General features: G+C 38.1%; 1 protein-coding gene across 7 annotated transcripts in view; it reads left to right on the top strand.

Annotated features, from left to right (window-relative positions):
* Positions 1-20,000, top strand: part of GTDC1 (glycosyltransferase like domain containing 1) — a 369,716-nt gene that overhangs the window by 58,432 nt on the left and 291,284 nt on the right. The window contains exon 1 of one of the 7 annotated variants that reach the window (XM_045203135.2): positions 4,248-4,360. The exons of the other annotated variants lie outside the window; for them this stretch is intronic. The gene's annotated coding sequence lies outside the window, so the exon portion shown is untranslated. Of the gene's footprint in view, positions 1-4,247; positions 4,361-20,000 lie in introns of those variants that run through there. 7 annotated transcript variants of the gene reach the window in all.

Below are 20,000 nucleotides of genomic sequence, written 5' to 3'. Positions count from 1 at the left end.
TCTTTGTTGTGTCTTTATCTGGTTTTGGGATTAGGATGATGCTGGCTTCATAAAAATAGTTTTGGAGACTATCCTCTTCTTGGACTTTTTGGAATCTTCTGTGAAGGATAGAGGTTAGCTTTTCCTTAAATGTTTTGTAAAATTCTCCTGTGAAACCATCTGGTCCAGGGCTTTTATATGCCACGATGTAGGTCTATTGTTCTGAGATGCGTCTCTTGTAGGCAGCATATGTGTGGGTCAAGTTTTCTTATCCATTCAGCTGCTATATATCTTTTGACTGGAGCACTTAATCTGTTTACATTGAAGATTATTATTGATAGGTGCTTATTCATTGCCATTTTACTCCCTTCATACCTGTGTTCCTCTATCTCTCATTCTTTCTCTTCCTCTTCTTAAAGCAGTTCCTTTAGCATCTCTTGCAGTGCTGGTTTGGTGGGAGTGTATTTTTTCAGCCTTTTTTTTTTTGTCTGGGAAGATCCATATTTGGCCTTCCATCTTAACTGTGAGCCTTGCTGGGTAGAGTAGTCTTGGTCGCAGGCCTTTGCTTTTCATTACTTGGAATATTCCTTGCCATTCCCTTCTGGCTTGTAGTGTTTCTCTTCAGAAGTCAGCTGCTAGCCTTATTGGAGCTCCCTTGCATGTTGTTTCCTGTTTCTCCCTTGCTGCCTTTAAGGTTTTCTGTTTGTTTGAATTTGCCATTTTAATTATGATGTGCCTTAAAGTGGGCCTCTTTGGGTTCTTCTTGATTGGGACTCTCTGTGTTTCCTGGATTTGTGTGACTTTTTCTCGTCGAATTAGGGAAGTTTTCTATCATTACTTTTTCAAACAGGTTCTCTATCCCTTGCTCTTCTTCTCCTTCTGGTATCCCTATTATACGGATATTATTACATTTCATGTTGTCCTGCAGTTCCCTTAACGCCTCTTTGTTCTTTCTGAGCCTCTTCCTTTTCCTGCTCTTTCTTAGAGTTTTTTTCTACCTTGTTCTCCAGCTCACTAATTTAATCCTCTGCTTCATCTAGCCTGCTTTTGATTCCTTCTACGGTGTTCTTCAATTCAGAAATTGTATTCTTCATTTCCTCTTGTTGATAGTCTGTATGTCCTTTTTCATGCTGCTATAATTTGTAGCAAGTTCCTTGTAGCTTCCCTGTAGTTTTTGGTAATTCTTAATGAGCTTATTGAGTTTCCTTATAACCATTGTTTTGAGCTCAATATCTGATAGTTGACTGGCATCTATTTCATTTAGCATTCTTTCTGAGGATTCCTCCTTTCCTTTTGCTTAGGGGGTTGTTTCTTTGTCTTCTCATTATTGGTGAGACTCTTCTTGTTTACCTCTGCTTCTTAAATTGATCTGTTTTGACTCCCTGAGTCTGTGGTGTGAACTTCTATGGTAGAAGATCTGTGAGATTCAGTGGTGCAGTCTTCCTTGATCTACTGAACTTGATGCTCTTGGGAATGCCCTTTATGCCATTTATGTTGGTTCTCTGGATGTAATTGTGTTTTGTTTGTTGTTGGGTTGTTCTTTGATGGGTCCTTGCCTTTAGCTGGCTGACTGAGGGTCACTCCGCCCACCACGTCTTGTGTGTTGTTGTGCAGGTGCTGCCAGAACAAAACCACAAAGCCCAGGGAACAACCCACACCCACAAAAATAATTACCTCCTGCAATCCAACTACCAACAGCAAATGAACCAGTATTAATCAGGGTATAAGGGGATTAAGACTGTTATAAGAAAGGAGAGATATAAACTATAGTGTAAAATCTAGTAAGATAATATGGACAAACTTGATGAACAGGAAATGAATGTTGAAAAGCTATGCAGGAAAGAAAATATTGCTAATTATGAAGACCACGGTGGATTTTGTCTCGGTTGCCTCTGATATTTACCACTGGTTTTTCTTTCTGGATCTGTCTCTGGTGATGTCAGATGTTGACCTTGTCTGACCTTAGGCAGCCTGCTCCAAGACTGCCAGGGGTCTACTTTCTGTGGCTGTCTCCTTCAGTTGCTAATCTAGTTACTGTGCACTCAGCAGTCAGGCTTAAGCACCACAGAGCTGGCCAGAATCCCTCCTGGGGTTGGGACTATTGTTTCCCCTCAGGCTGCTGCTGCTTAGAGTGGGGTGGTCTGCTTGAGCAGGATGGCTGCTTCTGTCTGGGGGATGACTTGGCAGTGGGATCCTGGTGAGTCATCTACTCTCTCAGCTCTCTCCCCAAAGCTTCTGTCCCCAGGCTCTCCTCAGGCATTTCTAGCCCACTCTGCCCCTGCCTTTGCCAGAGCCCTGGGTAATTGGCTACAAATGAAAATTTGTGTGTTGGCCCTTTAAATGGCTCTTTGTGTCTCCTGGTGTCCATTGCTGGCAGAGAGCAACCCTGCTGCTTTTCGCCACCACCAGTGGTTGTCTGTGTACTTTTGGGGCTCTGGTGCTCTAGTCTGGGGATCCCACCTTAGGGTTTAGACTCTACACTTCTCAGGGGGATGCAACTGGTTGCTTAATTATCCCTCCAGTGCTGCCACCTGTGGGCACCCAGCCAGCACTCTCAGTCTCCACCACACTCCTTACTAGTCAGTTAGTGCTTCAGCTGATTCTTCGGTCTGTCGGAGGTTATAAAGCTGCTCTCTTGCTATTTTTCAGTTGTTTGTTCCAGGTGCTTTCTCCAGAATTTAGTCGTAATTCCAGATTGGTCCTGGGAGGAGTTTAGTGTGGCTTCCATGCACTCCTCTGCCATCGTGCCTTTCCTGTTTGTTCTATCCTTTAACCTTTTGAAGATCTCCTTCAAGCTAGATACTGGCAACCTTACTATTCCTAAAAGAGTTTTACTCATCTTTTCTATTATAGTATTTAGAATTTTGTGTGTGTGTGTGTGTGTGTTAGATTATAATTGCCATGGAGAAAAATAGGTGAGAGGGAATTTTTACATTCCATTGTAGCCCCTCAGCCTTTTCATGTGGACATTCTTCCATTCATTTTGCCTTTAAATGTTTTTTTAATTTATTTGATTGTATTGTATTTTTCCATCACCATTTATCCCCCCTATACCCTCTCCCACCTCTACCCCCTCCCTCCCACACTCACCATGTCCATGAGTTCCTTCTGGTTTTTTCCTTTTTTGATGCATGCCTCCATCCCCATCCCCAGAGCTGTCATCCTGCTTTTTCCATCTGTAAGCCTGTCTCTGTTTGGCTTGTTAGTTCAGTTTGTTCATTAGATTCCACATGTGAGTGAAATTATATGGTACCTTTCTTTCTCTGACTGCCTTATCTCACTTAGCATAATGCTGTCAGGTCTGTCCATTATGTGGTAAAGGGTAAAATTTACTTCTTTAGATGTTTAATCCAAGTGAAAGATTTTTATTATGGTTATATTTGTTAATCATTTGACTTAACTGTGCTTTACTGAGGCAACAAAATAGCTATTTTTCTCTAAAAAATGGCTCAGAACCTCCAGATAGGTTTTCAGAGTTGGTGATATTGTTGGAAATGGGAACTAGAGGACCTGTCTTGAGTTTATTATGGAATAATTTTTATTTTTTAACTGATCTTTTTGAGTGTGTTATACCTTTAAATGTAATCAAAAGTAACTGTACTTTTTAGAGTCAAATATCAGTTAGTGTACATTATGAACAGAACCACAAAGAATTATCTATGTCTTATTTAGATATACATAAGCATTAAGAACTGGTAATTTGGGGCATTAGAAAGCAATGTTTACTTATTACCTGTAACATAGTATTGTTAATAACTACCCTTTTTAGTAATATGTAATTTATTCAGAGGATACTCTGACTTGCCTGTAGTAGCTAACATAACTTAGTTACTGAAATTCCTTACTTAGGATATGTGAATTAATTGTCACCAAAAGTTTAGATCACTATTAGGGCTAAGAAAACCTCTTTGGTCCTTCGGTTACAGAAAAATCTAACTTCCATGTATGCTACTTATATATGTCTTTTGGGAGATTTTGAAAAACCAAAATCCTCTTTCTCCTGTGGAACTGTTAAAAATCCTAAGAAGCTTTTTTGAGATAAAGTTTGTCCCCTTTCAGTTATTAAATGTACTTTTCTCTTATCTGTGAATTTCACCTTCAGTTTACTGGCAACTGCTTTTTGTGTTAGATCATAGAATTATGATTAACTCCTTGCAATCTGGCTTTGGTCCCACCTTTGTACAGACTGCACTTTTGAAGGTCACTGGTGACCACATTCTAGCCAATTGTAGAGTTTCCCCTCGCTCAGTTCGCAGTCTCCTTGACATGCTAATGCCACATGACCTTGGCTTTTCAGTTGCACCAACATTGTACTTTGGATTTCTGCTTTGAGCTCTGCTGCCTACACATTTTCCTGTAATACCTGTCTTCTCTTTGTGGGGTAAGTTTTGTCTTGTCCTTTGCTAGGTATTTAATTACTGCATTTTGAATATTACAACTTTAGTTCTTCTTTGCATTTGTGTCATAGATAATTCATCATTTCTCGTATATGTCACTCTAATGGCTATTGCTGGCAATTCTCAGAGCTCCATTTTATATCATTATGCATCATCCATACTTTAGTCCTGCTCTTGCATCTGCTTTTATTTAGATGAACTTTTCCCTCAGCACAGATCTTTCCCAGATCATCTTCTTCACTGTTTTCTCCTCTGAATTTCTGAGTTTCTTTTAAAGAAGTTTCTTCTCAATACCCTGACTTTTTTATTTGGATAAGGGTATCTCCAAATTTCTCTAATGTCCTTGAGTCTCTCTTGAAAATATTTCTTAAATTTGTCCTATCCTCTTCATTTCTTCCTGTTCTCCAAAGTACTGTATAGTGTATGAAACATTTTAAAATGTCTTTTTTCCTATTTAAAATAATCAACATAATTGATTTACACAACAGGAAAGGTAGAATTTATTATTCCAATTTGCAGGTCAGTTAATATGTGCTGAAAGAAGTTTCTTGTCTGAGGTATCATTGCTGGTTAAGGGAAGAGGTATTAGTAAAGCCAAGGTAATGTGACTTCACGTCTATACCTGTGCCGAATCAAGTGACTATTGTAATTGTCTATTAAATGATCTTTCAGCCTCCAGTCCTCTCCTTTTATTCTCTTCACTTACAGTTCTAGATGAATGTTTATATAACTAGGCACAGTAGCTGCTATTACAGATTGATGCCATATCTCAGTTACTGTGCTAGATAATATTTAATTGTCAAAACTGCACTGCAGGTTAGGTATTATTGTTCCCATTTTATAAGTAAGTCAATTAAGGCTTATAGGAGTTAAATAACTTGTTAGTCATTGTATGTGATTGGGTGAGAGTTAGGTGGACATTCAAACTCTGGCCCCAAATCTCTGGTTGTTTTTAGTTCTTTTTACAAGCATATTATGCTCTTCATTAAATTCTTGATATTACTGTTTTACTTTTTTCAAGGAATTTAGTATAGTTTTCTTTTGCCTAGTCAATCCCATTTATACCCCTTTATCAACCTTTCAGGACCCTCAATAATTTGTTCATAATTTTTTCCATTATTTTCTAGTAATATTTGGTGAACCCTCTGCTCCTGACCTTGTTTTTTTTCTCATACAGACATTGTCTAGTCTCACTTTCTCACCTTCTCAACTCATGCTATTTTCTCCTGGTATAGAAATATTTCATGTCTTCCTCTTCACCAATACATAGCTCTTTACCTTCTCATTGCAACATCTAGTTAGCACTTAAAGCATGCATGATAGCTGTTAATATAGATCAGTGATTTTCAACCTTTTCCATCTCTTGGCACATGTGAACTAATTACTAAAATTCTGTGGCACACCAAAAATATATATTTTTTGCTGATCTGACACAAATAGGTATAATTTTGATTCATTCACATTGGATAACTATTGTGTTGGCTGTTGTCATTTTTCAAATTTTATTGATTTTAGAAAGAGGAAGAGAGATAGAGAGACAGAGAGAGAGAGAACATGAGCAATTGAGATTTTTGTTGTTCTACTTATTTGTGTATTGATTGTTTGCTTCTTGTATGTGCCTGACCAGAGACTGAACCCTCACTCAACCTCAGTGTATCAGGATGACGTTCTACCCAACTGAATTACTTGGCCAGGGCTATATTGTCATTTTTTAATTTGACAATCTAAGGGAAAAAAGAGGTCAGGGCCCCTGGCTGAATAGTCAGGCATTATTACATATTTAAAAATTCTTGTGGAACACTGGTTGAAAATCACTGATATAGATGAATGCATGTGCCTTGTTGGGGAGGTGAGCAGGTAATGGGAGGAGCTGGTCTGGGTTCCCCACTCTGATTTGAGAGCATTGGCAGAGGGAAGTGTACATTGGTTGCTATGGAAGCACTCAAGAGGATGTGATTAATTTTACCTGAGTGGTTGGGAAGGTGTGACAGAAGCTGACATTTGAGCTATAGCTTTAAAGGAAGAGGAAGAGGAGGAGGAGGAGGAGGACTTATTCTCCAGGTGGAGAAGTGGTGGGAGGAAGGCATTTTGAAAAAAGGAAATATTGTATAAATAGAGCAATGAAATCACAAATATGTATACCATATGTTATAGTGTGAACATTAAAGGCATTTGTTGCAGAGCTATGCAAAGTTTCCAGTGGGCCTCAAGTGACTGGCCTTCCCTTTGTGAAGTCATTGTTCAGGGCCTGGTGTTTGACCTTACACTTTCAGATACCTGACATGCTAGGCCCACTGAGAGTGGACATCTCTGCGGAGCAGGGTCACTTTAATCATGCTCCTAGAAATTGATATACAGATATCTTTCTCTCTCTCAATACACACACACACACACACACACACGTTTGTCAGTTAGTTAATTTCCACTGAGAAATACAACTGTCAAGCAGATTGGATTGCTTGATTTGGCAGATCAGTACATTGTATCCCAGTAGGCAGGCTTCTTGGGAAGCCAAGTTGTTAATATGGAGGTCAATTGATGATTGAGAAATACAGCTGCCAAGCTGACCCAGCATTTCTGACCAGTGCACTCTTTTTCTTCTGGCAAAATACATGGGAACCATGTTGCCAGAGACCACCTGTTGAGCATGGAAAGAGAACCCAAGGAATGCTTGTTTGAAGAAGTATCTTTCAACTGCATTATCCTGAAGCTATCTTACCTACTGAAGGCAGAGATTTGCCAAGGAAACCATATCATTCCAGTCAGCTCAGGCAAGACATTCTGTCCCGTGGCTCAGTTTAATCTTGTGATCATTTGCCTATGTGGCTTCTTTGATTCCTTTACTGACCATCCTCCTGTTCCTCCACCTTCTTTTTGATGAATTTTTCCTTTAGATATGTTGAGACATTCTGTCAAGTTACACAGAAGTCTTTCCTCCCGCCACCCCCCCCCCACCCGAGGATAAGATAATTTCTTTCTTTCTTTTTTTGTTTTGTTTAAAAGGTTTTATTTTTATTTATTTATTTTTTATTGTTGTTCAAGTGTAGTTGTCTCCCATTTTCCTCCCTCCACTCCCCCACACCCCAGTTATCCCCACCACCCACCCTTGATCCTACCCCCCTGCCCCTGCCTTTGGCTTTGTCTATGTGTCCTTTATATGTGTTCCTTGACGATCCTTCATACCTTTCCCTCACTATCCCCTCCCACCTCACCTCTGGTTACTGTCAATTTGTTCTTTAGTTCAATGTCTCTGGTTATATTTTGCTTGCTTGTTTGTTTTGTTGATTAGGTTCCATTTATAGGTGAGATCATATGGTATTTGTCCTTTACCACCTTATTTTCATATGTCTGTTTTGATCCATCTTGGTATTATTTTAATTCTCATTCCCTTATTTTTAATCACTTGGGACCACAAATCAGGAATTGATGAATCGCCCCTTTAAGCCAAGAATGTGAGATTTATTGTTGGTGGGATGTTGCCAAAAGGGAAAGCTGGTACCAAATTGTGAAGAGTCTTAGGTGCCATACAAAAGAGTTTGAATATCTTTTAAAGATTTTATTTATTTTTAGACAGAGGAGACGGGAGGGAGAAAGAGAGAGGGAAACATCAATGTGTGGTTGCCTCTCACGCCCCTGCCCCCCCCCCCACTGGGGACCTGGCCCGCAACCCAGGCATGTGCCCTGACTGGGAATCAAACTGAGACCCTTTGGTTCTCAGGCCAGGGTTCAATCCACTGAGCCACACCAGCCAGGGCAAGAGTTTGAATTTTAAAGTTTTTCCAATTCAGTTCTCCCCTCTGTAAATTTTTTTCAGCTTTTTAATTTTTGTTATCTGTATCAAACCGTTAATATCTTACTACAGAACATATGATAATAGATCTTCTTAAAAGATCTTATTTAGCTCCTTTATGTTTTGACAGATAGATATTAGGTGATATCATCTGCATTTTAAACACGAGTTGTTTGACAGCTTATGTTCTGCTTCTGTGAATCTCATCTTTTTTTTTATTTCAGGCTGTTCTTGGAACTTCTTCCTTTATCCATCCATTTTTTTTTAAATACAGGGTATTTCTTTTTATATTGGTGAGTAATGTCTCTTTTTATAGTATTATGTAATGTTTTTATCATGGTGCTTATTTATGTATATGAATAGCTTTCTTATTGATTATCACATATGTCATTTTCCTCTCTAGGCAGCTTGATGGTTCCTTATATTTGGGTCAACCTCATAGTTACTCATTTGTCATCTTATAATACTTAGCCCAGTCGAGTATCAAGCAACACTTAGACAACAGAATACCATTCTAGAGCCGGAAGTTGTCTTAGGCTAGTCAGTACTCTTATTTTCTACATGAGGAACCTGAGATCCAGGGCAGATGGAATTTACTCGAGTGCTTGACTGGTGGAGCCATGACCAGAACCCAGATGTACTCGGGCCGGCTCCGGCTGCCCTTGCGCTATTCTACATTTGTTCCCTACTTGGCTGACAGATGCTGAGAGATATATTCCATAGGGATGAAAGGTATTCTCAAAGAACACTTACATCAATGTACAGTCTCCAAAACTACTGTGTTAGAACTTAAATTAGCAGCTTTTCTTGTTATTACTAGGAAGAGTATAGTTTTGAATGATTTAGATGTCACTGTGTTCAGTAGAAAATCAAGTTAGAGGGACATAGGGAAAGAAGCTCACATACTGAACTTACTGTGTCTCTGCCAAGCTGTGTCTAGGTGTTTTACATGCATCACCTCAGCTATTTATTGTGACAGTACTGTGAACTGGTTGTAGTTAGACACATTTTGCTGATAAGCAAGCTGAGACTTACAGAGGTGAAGAAGTCTTGAAAATAGAACTAAAAGATGTAGGTTGTGAGTCCAGGTCTACGTGACTGCAAAGACCATGCGCTTGCAATTACGCTTCATTGTCATGGCCTTTGGCCAAAGCCACGTATAGCAACTTCAGCAGCAGGCACCACATCTGACCTCATAAGCGCAGCAGCCATGTACCATTCTCTGTAGCAGTAGTGATGAATGTTGGTGCTCCAGCTGGGTGCAGTGCCTGACTCACTAAGTAATCTCACATTTTCTAAGCATGGTTTTTTGCCTCATATTGTGACCTTTTATATATATATATCTTGTGTCATTGTTCCCATTTCCATTCTGTGGGAGACTAGCACCATGTTATAAGCCCACGTCTCATTTTTGCTTTTAACTACAACTTTACTTTCCATTTTGTTAACGCTTCTTTCTTCCCTTTCTCTCTCCACTCTTTACTCTTGGTATGGAGAGAAAATGAGATGTGCCTTTATCATAGGCGCTTGAATGGGCTCAGCTTCATTCCCCCCACCCTCCAATGAATTCTTCTATGTTCATGGGACAAAAAAAACAAAAAGAAGGTGATGCATAATCACATTATTTGTCTTCCAGCAAAACACTTTTCCAAAATTACAAGATGTATGCAATTCATAACTTATATAAAGTTCATCATTCATATTTATAAAATCTGTGTTTTTGGTGCTAGATGCACTTACTTCAAATTTCAAAGAATGATTTTAAAATACTTTTGAATCATCTCCCTAAGAGCTTTCAACACTGTATAAATAACACACTTTTTAGCATTTCCTTTTGCATACCTGCAGTTTGCATCATCTTTAAGATTGTTTACCACTGTTTTGCAAGTCATATGTGGAGACTCAGCCAACAAATGTCATTATATATGTGAGTTTCAAAAAGCAACTGGGGGAAGTTATGTTTAACCTTTTCAGAGAGTTATCTGGGCTTTCCCCCATTTCAGAGCAAAAACAGATGTAAACCAAAGATTTGAATCAATATACATATTTTTGAATATATATCTTCTTTTGGGTTTTGCCAGTGATCTTTTTGTTAAAATTACTCCACCCTCCTCAAAATTTAGAATGTTTCTAGTAACTAGCATACTATAATCTGTTGATTTCCATTGCTTTGCTTGTTCAGTTATATTATTATGGATTGTTTCTTAAAAAGAACAACACAGTTGTGAGATGAGGAATTAGAGCTGTGGCTTTTGATTAAATGTGTTCATAGGGGAAAATATGCTCAAAAAGCATTAGAATGTACTCTTTATGCCAAAAAGCCCATTAGCCTGGGAGGCCGTTCAGAGGGAGGTAACTCAAGGGGATAGCCTAAGGTGGAAGGTATTGGATAACAAGAAAAGAGTCAGAAAATAGTTTTTGTTTTTGTTTGTTTGTTTGTTTTTAGCCTGGGAATATAGTCCTTTTTCTGAGTAGAAGGTTTCAAACTTTATACCACTGTGTCGAGATGTCATTTTTACTTAGATTTTGCTTTTTGTTTAATTAAAGGTTGGAATAAGATGACCTGTATGTGTGTGTGTGTTTTTAAATCCTGCATCTGCTATGTTACAGAAAAGAAATAGTATCATTAAGAAAGAGTTAAGGTGTTTGTTCCTTCATGTTTTAAATTTTATTCCTTCATGTTTTAAATTTTATATGATCAGTGCCTTTTAATAGAACATTATGCTTCATAATTATCTAGTACAGACATTCTTATTAAGTATGTGATGGCATTTAAAACCTTTAAGACTTTTTAAAGTCTTTTATTTTTTCTACATAGTGGGTACTAGACAGTTACTGGTTGAATGAAAGACTGAATAAGTGACAATAAATACAGAAATATCTGAAGCACATATGATTGTCTATTCTGAGTCAGATTCACTATTACTATGATTTTGCCTTACCAAGTTCTTAAAATACAGATTTGCATGAGGTGATTATTGTGTACTTACTATATCAAAACTCACTATAAAAACAGTTAGAAAAGGATGAAGAAATTAAAAAAAACTAATTCTATAATAAATGATTATTATAATTTAGAACATCATTTCACACATTTTTTTCCTTTCCATGCCATACATACCTATATCCATAAACACACATGCCCATATATGTACATATATTTATAGATGAAGAAATAAGAGAAAAACTATAAGGATAGGATTATTCTGTATACAATTTTTTAAAATTAAAAGTAATATTACTTGATTTCAAGAGAAGTAAAAGAAATGAAAGTAAAACCAAAGAACTTGCAGTGGTTAAAGAAATGATGCTTTACAGTAAGAAATTCCTAAGTAATTTAATTAATGTGAAAAAGTTTTAAAAATATTAAGACATTAAGGTCATTATATATATTTCAAGATTTTATTCATTTTTAGAGAGAGGGCAAAGGAAAGAAGAAGAGAGGGAACGAATCATCGATGTGAGAAAGAAACATTGATCAGTTGCTTGTCACCCTGCCCCCCCATCGGACCAAACCTGCAACCCAGACATGTGCCCTCACCAGGAATTGAACCTGCGACCTTTTGCTATGTGGGTGGATGATGGCCAGCCAACTGAACCACACCAGTCAGGGCAATATCATTGTATTTTAAAAAATTAATTATATATATTATTGTATCAGTGTATTTCCTATAATGAAAAATAAGAAATTAACATATTTTCTGTTTCTACCTCCTAATTTTTATTAGTTATATAAAATTTGTACCTTGTTAAGTTGTGTAACACTTGTATTGTATTTTATTATTAGTTTTTGCAGTTATTTAGTCTTAGTTTTATATCTAAAAGCATTCAGTGCTTCTTGCCCCCCCCCTTTTTTTTTTTCATTCAAATTGTCTTGGGAAGTAGTTCCTGAGAAAATTCCGTTTTCAGGGGCTAATACTACAAATATCCCCAAAATACTACAGTTTTTTAGGAGAATCAGTTTCTTTGGTCAGTAGATTGAGTAACTGGTCCTATATAATAAAATCAAGTCTTAGCTTATATAACTTCATTATAAAATAATTGTTTGCTAATTTAGTTTAAGTGTAGTCCTTCAAATTTAAGAGCGTTATTTTCTTTTAGTTGCATATTTTAAAAAGATTGGTGGATCGTTTGTGCCTGAATAGCAGAACCCTGGAATGCCTGGTCAGTCTGAAAAAGCATCAGTACTAACTCCAGTTGGTTCCATAAAAGCTGAGGCCCAGTGGCCATCTCCCAGGACATTCTGAGCTATTGTATCTGCTGAGATTGGCTAACTTCAGCCCTATTTCTGGAAGACAGAAATGGAAAGACCCTATTTCTTTGGAGGACCTGTAGGAACAATTTTCCCTATTAGAATATCTCGTACCTTATTATTATTTTCTTTCGCTTCATAATGGGAGATGGCATTGCAGCAGCCTTGCGTTTTCATCGTACTCTGTGAATATGGCTTCTCTCTGTAAAGACCCATTTGTTTGGAGGACTAGAACCTGCTCTATTTCCTTCCTGTAAAAATAAATCTAGTTCTTGTTTCTAACAACACATATCTCCATTCTTTAATTCTTTATTTTGATTCATTCCTTAGCTGGCTGGATTTGTCAGGGTTTTTTTGGTGTGTGTGATATCAAAATCGATTGTATTTATATCTGCTTATGTATCTACATGTGTCTGTATACTTTTTTTTTTAAGAACAGCTCATATTTGTTAGGGTGGTAAGTGACGTGGGCTGTGAAAGAATTCACAAAGAGAAGAAAGTGTAGAGAATAAAGTTTGTATTCATTCTTCAAGAAAGGAGAGGGGCATGGTGTGGAGGGATACACCAGCATTGAGGGGTGGGGGCTTTGAGCTTTTATTGGATTATAATTGGACTAAAAATGGGTGGAGGGGTTGCTGTTGTGTGGCCCCCGGGCTGTTGGGGCGTTATAACAAAGGGCTGCAGTTTGTTCCAATGTTTTCTTCTGCCTGTGGCTGCAGGGAACAGTTAGTTCTGTTCTTGCTTTCCAGTACTTTCCAGTCCTGGGGACAAGCTCAGAAGAGTAAAAATGGCAGTCATGTTTAACAAGGTCATAGGCCTGGTAGGCAAATGGGGCCACAGTAGCAAATGGGGCTGGCTATGTCCTTGCATTAGTTGCTGTATTTCTTGAGTAATTGAATGCTTGAAAGTGTTTGTAGGTGGCTTTTATGCTTTATGGACAATTTGCTTGGGCATCATGTAATTGGGTGTCATATCTTATCCTTAGAACTCTGAAAGCATCATCCTATCATCTCCAGGTGATGGTAAATGCTGTTACAGAAATCTCGAAGGCCAGTCTTGATTTTTATGCCTTTAATTCACAAAATTTATACATTCTGTCTTTTAAATTCTGTAATTTATAAGAATATATTTTAGCATCATTGTTTTGAATGTAATTTTTTTCTGGACTATTTTAAAGTATTTAATCCTCTCCCAATTCCTGAATAAAAAGTTTTCTTCTGTTATATTGCTTTTCTGTTTCATTTGTTCTGTTTTCTTTTGCAAGAATGTCAAGCAAATGTACATACATTAGATCTGTTTTACCTTTTATGTTGATCATCTCATCTCATCTCTTATATATATCTTTATTATAAAAATTTATTTTGTGTGTTTTTTTTCATGCCTGTCTTCTCTTTCCCTATTTTTGTACTGTTTTTCTTTTTGTTACTGTTGTTGCTTTAATCTATTTTTTAGAAAATTTCAGCTTTTTCTTTAGCCTGCCAATATGCTTTTTCATCACTTTTAAAAAGTGTCTTATTTTTTCTTAGATATTTTATTCTTTTCTCTGTACCCTTTTACTTTGAAATAGCTCATATTCTCTGTAATTTCTTCAAGATCATGGAAAATTATTTGTGAGTTCTTCTTTTTCCTAAGACAGTACCTTTTCTTCATCTTGTATTTGCCTGTGTTCCTCCCAATTTTTGGTCATTTTGCCTAAATTCTCTGCTGATTCTATTCTGGTTCTGACTCATTTTTGAATGGGTTCAGTTCCTTTAAGAACAGATATGGCCTGAAAAAAGTTTGAGGTCAGATGCAAGTATCAAGTAGTTGGGAGAGGGGATAAATGATACTGGTTTGTACTTCCATTTGGATTTTTGTTTTTAAATCTTAAAATGCTCCTTCACACCAGACAGTTCCTTCTCTCTGGGGATATATCTCACCTTGGCTTGCAGTGCAGTGAAGGTCACCGTAACTTTGAGATCTTCTGGGTCATAAGAGTCTATGTAATACGTAACTGTTTCCCTTCTCTTTTACTTCATTTGGCAGTCTCTCTTAGGAAACTAGGTCATTGATAATAAAAATGTTGTGTTGGTTTTTCCTGTCCTTTTGTGGTACAGACATGATGTTCTAGAGAAACCTTTCTTACTCGCTCAGGTAGATGCTTAAACATTTCTCTAATCAGAGTTTCCTTGAATGGGGTTTAGAACTGTTCCAACTTTAGGGAAATCTTTTTCCTGTTGAGAGGGTGTGGTTTGGCTCTTAGCATCACTCTGCATTTAGATTCCAGGTATCACATAATTTGGCAGATTTTTATATATATATAGTTTGTGGTTTGTGGTTGTGGCTATGTCTTTGTTTCATTGATAAGAGGTATTCATTATGTTTTTTAGTTTCTGGACTGAAGACTGGGGTACAAGTATCTTCCTACTGTCATGTTTTTTAGTTTAGTTTTTATTTTTTTAATGTTTCTGCTGGTTCCTTTTTTTTCTTGCTCACTCTCCCTCATTCCTCCCCTCCCTCTCTCTACCCTCCCCTACTCTTTAGCTACCTATCCCTTAGATTAGGAAGTTTTTCTAAGCCCCGTTTTCAGTCCATTTTCTCTGGCTTAGTTTTCTATTTTGAATAACTTTATCAAATTCTATGTCTTTTATCTTCACCTCTATTTTAATGATGTTTTTGTTTTCTACTTCAGTTTTATTGAGGTATAGTTGATATGCAACACTGTAGAAGTTTAAAGTATTCAGCATAATGACTTGGCTTACATATATGATGAAATGATTACCACAGTGAGTTTAGTTAACATTTGCATGTATTCTATTGATTTTTATTTATTTTATTTTTTAAATTATATTTTATTGATTTTGCTATTACAGTTATCCTGATTTTCCCCCTTTCCCCCCCTCTACTTAGCATCCCCATTCCATCAAGCAATTCCCCCCACTGTTGTCCATGTCCATGGGTCATGTGTATAAGTTATTTGGCTTGTCTGTTTTCTGTACTGTACTTTACATCCCCATGGCTCTTCTGTAACTACATATTTGTACTTCTTAATTCCCTCACTTCTTCACACATTCCTCCCATCTAGCAACCATCAAAACAATCTCTATATCCATGATTCTGTCTCTGTTCTTCTTGTTTGCTTAGTTTGTTTTTTCAGATGTGATTATTGATAGATTTGTATTTTTTGTCATTTATTGTTCATAGTTTTGATCTTCTTCTTTTACTTAAATAAATCCCTTTAACAGTTTATAGATTATTGGGTTGGTGATGATGAAGTCCTTTAGTTTTACCTTATCTGGGAAGCTCTTTATCTGCCCTTGGATTCTAAATGATATCTTTGCTGGGTAGAGCAATCTTGGCTGCAGGCCCCTGCTTTTCATGACTTTGAATATTTCTTGATAATCCCTTCTAGCCTATAGTTTCTTTTGAGAAGTCAGGTGACAGTCTTATGGGAACTCCCCTATAGGTAACTAGCTTTTTTCTTACTACTCTTAAGATTCTCTCTTTATCTTTAACCTTCAGCATTTTAATTATGATGTAGTTTGGAGTGGGCCTGTTTGCATCCATCTTGCTCTGGACTCTGCTTCCTTAACTTGCGTGTCCATTTCCTTCATCAAATCAGGGAAGTTTTCTTTCACTATTTTTTCAATCAGATTTCCAATTTCTTGTTCTTTCTCCTCCTCTGGCACCCCTATGATGCAATATTGGACTTATTGAAGTTTTCCTAGAGGCTGATCATACTATGTTCATTTTGGGTTTTTTTTTTTTTTAACTTCTTATTGTTCTGATTGGTTGTTTTTTACTTCCTTATAGTCCATATCATTGATTTGATTCTCAGCTTCATCCACTCTACCGTTGTTTCCCTGTAAATTGTTCTTTATTTCAATTAGTGTATCCTTTGTTTCTGACTGGACTTTTTTTATGCTATTGAGGTCCTCGCTCTTTAAGCATCTTTATAATCAGTGTTTAGAACTCTGTATCTGATAGATTGCTTATCTCCATTTTTGTTTAGCTCTTTTTCTGAAGTTTTGGTCTGTTTTTTCGGGCATACTTCTTTGTCTCCTCGTTTTGCCAGCCATCCTGCATTTGTTTCTATGTATTAGGTAGAACTTCTCTGACTCTGTGTTTTGATAGTGGGGCCTAATGCAGTAGGTGTCCTGTAGGGTCCAGTGGCAAAGCCTCTCCTTTCACCCAAGCTGGTACTGGAGGTGCACCCTTTGTGTGGGCTGAGTATACCCTTCTCTTGTAGGTGAGCCTTGGTTGCTGTTGGCAGATCAATGGGAGGGATTTACCCAGGCCAGTAAGCTGCACGGACTGGTTGTGACCACTTATCACCAACCTCTGCCCTTAGTGGAGGATCAGCTGTACAGGGGCAGGGTGGTGGTGCTCCGACGTAATCTGTAGCTGTCCACAGGGTCACTGGCCCTGGGGTTTTGCAGATGGTACATGCCAAGGCCAGCCCCCCACCTGTGTTTTCCCCAGGATCCCTTCTGCCTGAGCTATAAAGCAATCTGAGATGGCTGCTACTTGTGCTGGCTTGGAGATTCCCAGGTGAAGCCATCCTGTGAATCTAGCTGGTTGCTGCTAGTACCAGGCCTGAGGCTCATTGAGGCCCACTGTTGCTTGTTTGATAGGATGTAGGAAGTTGTGAAGCATGAGCCAAGACCAGCCCTCATATGGAAAACCAGCTTGGGTGGGCCAGTAAATTGGGTGGGCAGAGTCTCTGGAGATTTCCAAGGTGGGACAAACGGTGTTAGTCAGGTTGATGGAGTCTCAGATATGGCACTAACTTGCAGGCTCTGTTGGGAGAAGGTTTAGAAAAGGGATAATGTCTGCTGCTTGCCTTGATGCCAGATACTTCAGTTTCTCCCTATATGCCTGGTGCCTTTAAAGCTGGTACACCAGTGCAGGAGCCCAGACAGAGTAAGTCTGAGTAGATGAGTCTGTGTGTGTGTTCTTTAAGAGGAACTGCTTGGGGTTCTAGCAGTTACTTCTACCAACTCAACCCCTGCTGGTTTGTGCAGCCAGAAGTTATGAGGACTTATCTTTGTGTCAGTGGAGTCGTGGGCTAGAGGGTCTGGTGTGGGGCTGGGACTCCTCACTCCTGAGATATCCCTCCCAAATATTTATCCACCACACATGGGTGAGGGACCAGCCCATTCCATGTCTACATCCCTCCAACCAGTCTCGATGGATGTGGTTTCTTTAATTCTGTAATTGTCAGACTTTCATTCAACTTGATTTCTGATGGCTCTGAGTGATGGCTATTCTGTAATTTAGTTGTAATTTTTAAAAACATTATTTTATTGTTCAATTACAGTTATCTGCATTTACCCCCACCAATTCCCCCACCAAGCCTAACCCACCTCCCTCCCTTGCTTTCACCCCCTCCTTGATCTTGTCCATGTGTCCTTTTATAGTTGTTTCTGAAAACCCTTCCTCTCTTTCCCCCATTATTCCCTCCCACCTCCCCTCTGGTACTGTTAGATCTTAATTTTAACGTCTCTGGTTATATTTTTCTTGCTTTTTTCTTTTTTTGATTAGGTTCCAGTTAAAGGTGAGATCATATGGTACTTGTCCCTCACCGCCTGGCTTTATTTCACTTAGCATAATGCTCTCCAGTTCCATCAATGCTGGCGCAAGGACTATGAGCTCCTTCTTTTCTCTGCTGTGTAGAATTCCATTGTGTAAATGAACCATAGTTTTTTGATCCACTCATTTGCTGATGGGCACTTAGGTTGCTTCCAGCACTTGGCTATTGTAAATTGTGCTGCTATGGACATTGGGGTGCATAGGTTCTTTTGGATTGGTGTTTCAGGGTTCTTAGTATATAATCCCATCAGTGGAATTGCCTGGTCAAAAGGCAGTTCCATGTTTAGTTTTTTGAGGAAATTCCATACTGTTTTCCACAGTGGCTGCACAAGTCTGCATTCCCACCAACAGTGCACTAGGGTTCCCTTTTCTCTGCATCCTCTTCAACACTTGTTTGTTGATTTGTTTATGATGGCCATTCTGAGTGGTGTGAGGTGGTATCTCATTGTGGTTTTAATTTGCATCTCTCTGATGGCTAGTGATGCTGAGCATCCTTTCATATTGTCTCTGGGCCCTCTGTATGTCCTTCTTGGAGAAGTGTCTGTTCAAGTCTTTTGCCCATTTTTTAATTGGGTTTTTTGTCTTCCTGCAGTGGAGTTGTGTGAGTTCTTTATATATTTTAGAGATCAAACCCTTATCTGAGGTACCATTGGCAAATATGTTTTCCCATATAGTTGGTTCTCTTTTCATTTTAATGCTGTTTCTTTAGTCATGCAGAAGATTTTTAATTTGATGAGGTCCCATTTGTTCATTATTTCCTTTATGTCCCTTGCTTTAGGGGACATATCAGTGAAAATATTCCTGTGTGGAATGTCTGAGATTTTTCTGCTGATGTTTTCTTCTAGCACTTTTATGGTTTCACAACTTACAGTTAAGTCTTTTATCCACCTTGAATTTATTTTTGTGTATGGTGTAAGTTGGTGATCAAGTTTCATTTTTTTGCATGTGTCTGTCTAGATCTCCCAACACCATTTGTTGAAGAGGCTATTTTTACTCCATTTTATGTCCCCTTTGTCAAATATTAATTGACCATTGAGACTTGGGTGTATTTCTGGGCTCTCTATTCTGTTCCATTGGTCTCTATGTCTGTTCTTATGCCAGTACCAGGCTGTTTTGATTACAGTGGCCTTGTAACACAGTTTGATATCAGGTACTGTGATGCCTCCTATTTTGTTCTTCTTTCTCAAAATTGCTGCAGCTATTCCGGTTTGTTTATGGTTCCATATAAATCTCTGAAATGTTTGTTCTATATCTGTGAAATATGCCATTGGTACTTTAATAGGTATTGTCTCGAATTTATAAATTGCTTTGGGTAGTATGGCCATTTTGATGATGTTAATCCTTCCAATCCATGAGCATGGTACATGCTTCCATTTGTCTGTGTCTTTCTTAATTTCTTTCTTCCGTGTTGTGTAGTTTTCTGAGTACAGGACTTTTACCTCTGTGGTTAGGTTTATTCCTAGGTATTTTATTTTTCTTGTTGCTATATCAGATGGGATATTTTTCCTGGTTTCTGTTTCTGATATTTCACGGTTGGTATACAATAATGCCTTTGATTTTTGAATATTGATTTTGTATCCCTGTTTTGCCAAATTCATTTATTAGTTTGAGCAGTTTTTTGGTGGAGTCTATAGGGTTTTCTGTGTACACTGTCATGACATCTAGAAACAATGACAGTTTTGTTTCCTTTTTTCCAATTTGGATGCCTTTTATTTCCTTTTCTTGTCTGATTGCTGTGGCTAGGACTTCCAATACTATGTTGAATAGGAGTGAATAGGAGTGGTGAGAGAGGGCACCCTTGTCTTGTTCCTTAGTTGTAATTTTGATGTGGTTTTAAAAAGGTGTGAGCCTTGTCTGCCTATGCTGCCATCTCGACTTGGAAGTAGTGTTTATTGATTTTTAGATTCACAGTTTGGTGTTGACTTCCCCTGATCTCCAGCTGTTTACTAGATACCAGTGAAACCTCAAAATTCACATCCAAAATGAAATTGCTTATCTTCCTTGAAAAATG

The sequence above is a fragment of the Desmodus rotundus genome, chromosome 2, assembly GCF_022682495.2.
Source record: "Desmodus rotundus isolate HL8 chromosome 2, HLdesRot8A.1, whole genome shotgun sequence".
NCBI lineage: Eukaryota > Metazoa > Chordata > Mammalia > Chiroptera > Phyllostomidae > Desmodus > Desmodus rotundus.
Note: the sequence above shows the minus strand (reverse complement) of the source record. Positions and strands in the feature narration are given on the sequence as shown.